The 3748-nt window shown below is 63.1% G+C and overlaps 1 non-coding gene across 1 annotated transcript; it reads left to right on the top strand.

Moving 5' to 3' along the window:
- The first annotated feature begins 441 nt into the window (after nt 1–441).
- On the top strand, nt 442–595 carry LOC140192342 (5.8S ribosomal RNA). The gene has a single exon (XR_011884226.1). It is a non-coding gene; the product is annotated as a 5.8S ribosomal RNA (ribosomal RNA).
- The last annotated feature ends 3153 nt before the right edge of the window (nt 596–3748 follow it).

Here is a 3748-nt window from a genome sequence, read left to right as displayed (position 1 = left end):
GGCAAGCCCGACACGGTTCGGTTGGTTGGGAGGCGGCGGCGGTGGAGATCCTGCCTCCGCTCGTCTGGCGCGCCCCGGGTGCAGGCCTTTGGCCCGGCGGCGGCGGATCGCGAACGCCCTGATGTTTTCCTTCAAACCGTGATCAGTCTGACGAATGTAAGCGCGAGAGCGCGACAGGGCCGTCGCTCGCTGGTGCTCCTCTCTCCGCGTGGAGGTGGGGTGTTGGGCGGTCCTGGGCTGCCTGCTGGTCCAGCCGGCTCTCTTGCTTCACGCTCCGTCTCCTGCCACACGCGCGCCGTCCGCCTTCCCTGCTGTCTCGCTCTTGCCCAGGAGAGGAGGAGGAGGAGCAGCTTGGTCGTCGGCGGAGCGTCGGCATGGCAGGAGCGACGGGAGGCCTGAGTCCGGCGAGGCGGCACAAAGCCGAAAGAAAACCTCTTAGACAACTCTTAGCGGTGGATCACTCGGCTCGTGCGTCGATGAAGAACGCAGCTAGCTGCGAGAATTAATGTGAATTGCAGGACACATTGATCATCGACACTTTGAACGCACTTTGCGGCCCCGGGTTCTTCCCGGGGCTACGCCTGTCTGAGGGTCGCTTGTACGATCAATCGCGCTCGCTTGCCGCCAGGCTGGCGGGCGCGCGGCTGGGGCGTCGCAGAGGGTCCTGAACCCTCTATGTCCCCCTAAGTGCAGACCCCGGAGCCCTCCGCGCCACGCGGCTGCCTCCCCCCCCCCCAGTGGAGCCGCGTGGCCACCTCGGAGGCCCTCGACCCGTGCCCACCTGGGCCTCGCCCCGTCCGCCAGCGGACGCGGTGCGGCGGCGCCTTTCCCCTGCACGGCCGTCACTGCGGTAGCGCCGCGCCCCTCCGCCGCGAGGGCCGCGAGTTCGTCGTCGCTTCTGACCGCCGCCTTGCTCGGGACTGTCGCCTGCCTCGCCGAGGCGTTGCCGTGTGGTGTGTTGCCAGCGTTGAGCCTCTGTGCGCCGCCGCGAGACCGAGTGGCGAGGCGATCGAGGAGGTTAGGAGGCGAAGGAGAGATGGAGAGCGAGAGAGGGTCGACGGGACGGGGTGAGCAACCCCGCTCCCGGCGAGCTCGACAGGGAAAGAGGGCCGCGCCTCTGCCGTGCCTCGCACGCACGGGAGGGGTCGGCCTCGCGCCGCGGCGCGTCCCTGGCGTGTGCACCTCTTCCGCCGCTCGGCTCACCCCGCACCGCCTACTCGCTGCGCCCGCTCGCTTCGGTCCGCGCCGGCGTCCGTCGGTGCTCTCGGGAAGCGAATTCAGCCGAGCCCGGGTCTCGCCCGTGCACCGCGGGGTGCAAGGGGAGCCAGCCAGCCAGCCAGCCAGCCAGACAGACAGCCAGCCTTCGGTCGGCCTGCGCGAGCGTGACGCGCGGCCGCCCGGCACCCGCCCGTCTCACCCGCCAGCGGCGGGGGAGCTGGCGCGCGCCGGGCCGGTCCGCCTTCTCGCCCGCCTGCTGCCGGCCGTCGCGCACTGCCTTGCCTGCCTGCCTGCCTGCCTGCCCTGCGCCCCCCTGGCGTGGCCCGGCCGGCGCTCGGTTCTCTTCTGCCTACGACCTCAGATCAGACGTGGCGACCCGCTGAATTTAAGCATATTACTAAGCGGAGGAAAAGAAACTAACGAGGATTCCCTCAGTAACGGCGAGTGAAGAGGGAAGAGCCCAGCGCCGAATCCCCGGCCGCCTGGCGGTCGCGGGAAATGTGGCGTATAGAAGACCTCCTTTCTCCGACGACGCTCGGGGGCCCAAGTCCTTCTGATCGAGGCCTAGCCTGTGGACGGTGTGAGGCCGGTAGAGGCCCCTGGCTCGTCGGAACGGAGTCTTCTCGGAGTCGGGTTGCTTGTGAATGCAGCCCAAAGCGGGTGGTAAACTCCATCTAAGGCTAAATACCGGCACGAGACCGATAGTCAACAAGTACCGTAAGGGAAAGTTGAAAAGAACTTTGAAGAGAGAGTTCAAGAGGGCGTGAAACCGCTAAGAGGTAAACGGGTGGGGTCCGCGCAGTCCGCCCGGAGGATTCAACCCGGCGGTCGGGTCGGCCGCGCGGGGCAGGGCGGATCTCACCTCCACGCGAGGGGACCGCCTCCCGCGCGGGCTCGGCTGCCGCCGGGCGCATTTCCTCCGCCGGCGGTGCGCCGCGACCGGCTCCGGGTCGGCTGGGAAGGCCGAGGGGAAGGTGGCTCGAGGCTCCGGCCTCGAGTGTTACAGCCCCCCGGCAGTAGCCTCGCCGCTTCCCGCAGGGGCCGAGGAAGGGACTTCCGCCGCGCCTTCTCCCGGGCGCGCGCGACTCCGGTCGCCGCGCGTGCCGGGGGGCGGGCTCCCCGTGCTCCCGGCGTGGCTGTCGACTGGGGCGGACTGTGCTCAGTGCGCCCCGACCGCGCCTCGCCGCCGAGCCGGTGCGAGTCACGTTCCAAAGCAGGCGCCAGGGTGTATGACACCATGGGGGCGCTCCGCTCACACTTGAAAAAGGCACACCGAGTCACCAGCTTGAAAGGACAATGTCGAAAGTGTGAGAAGGTAGGAGAAATCCACTCGATTGCATGCCACACTGGAAAATGTAACAAACGGCCTGAACAGGAAGAGAGGAATGAATGCGTGTGCGAAGAGTGCAATATGTCATTCGCCACGAAGACTGGACTAAGCCAGCACGAGAGGCATCGCCATCCGATTCTGCGTAACGAGAAGAGGGTGACGAAACTCTTGAGTAAGAAGAGGCCGGGAAGGAAGGACAGTGTGTGGGCCGAGTGGGAGACGGAGCTCCTCAGAAAACTTGATAAAATGTTGGAAGGGAAGAAGCAGATTAACGTGGCAATTGGAAAGATCTTGACCACGAAAACACCTAAACAGATCTCCGACAAAAGGAGAATCCTGCTTAAGGAGCGAGTAGAGGGCAGACAGGCTGAGGAGCAGGTCGGCCCGGTAACAGCAGTCCAAGAGCCAGAACCCGAGGTTCCGCCAGTAGTAGACCAACCTGTTCAGAGAACCAAGAAAATTAAGAGGAGGATTCTTGGCCAGACACCAGAGGACTTTCTGGAGAGTCTGGATCAAGCAGAAGGATTGCTTGGGAACATCAGGAACAAGGAAGACTTTGCTGAGGGGGTTGGAATCCTGGAGGGAGTCTCGGAGTTGGTGTTGGACAAATACTCGCGTAAGAAACGTGGGAATAAGAGAGGCAGAAGGAATATGGAAAGGACGGAGGGATACCAGAGACCGAACAGTGGAAACACCAAGAGAACTGGTGCGAAGAAGGCAGCCTATCGAGCGGCCCAAACACTCTTCCAGAAGGACAGGAAGCGGCTGGCTAGACAGATCATGGGGGCGCCAGGCCCTAGCCAGTGTGTTTTGAAGAAGGAAGAGGTGTTCATTCGCTTCCGAGACAAACTTGGGGTCGTGAATAACAAGGCTGACCTTCGTGGAATGGCGGACCATAGTACTCCATTTGACACAACCGAAATGATGAAGGAGATTGAGAAGGATGAGATCGAGGAGGCTCTAGAGGAGGTGAAGAAAGATACGGCCGCGGGTCCAGATGGAATTAAGAAGGAGGACCTGGAGAATATCATGGCCGAGAACGAGCAACTCCTGCCGCGGCTTTTCTCACTTTGGTTGAAGTCCGGTACCATCCCGGAATGCCTTAAGAGGAGCAGAACGGTGCTTATCCCGAAAACTGAGGATGTAGAGGAACTTAAAAGCCTGGATAACTGGAGACCCATCACGATTGGGCCACTGTTG

The sequence above is a fragment of the Mobula birostris genome, unplaced genomic scaffold (genome assembly GCF_030028105.1).
Source record: "Mobula birostris isolate sMobBir1 unplaced genomic scaffold, sMobBir1.hap1 scaffold_1163, whole genome shotgun sequence".
NCBI lineage: Eukaryota > Metazoa > Chordata > Chondrichthyes > Myliobatiformes > Myliobatidae > Mobula > Mobula birostris.
Note: the sequence above shows the minus strand (reverse complement) of the source record. Positions and strands in the feature narration are given on the sequence as shown.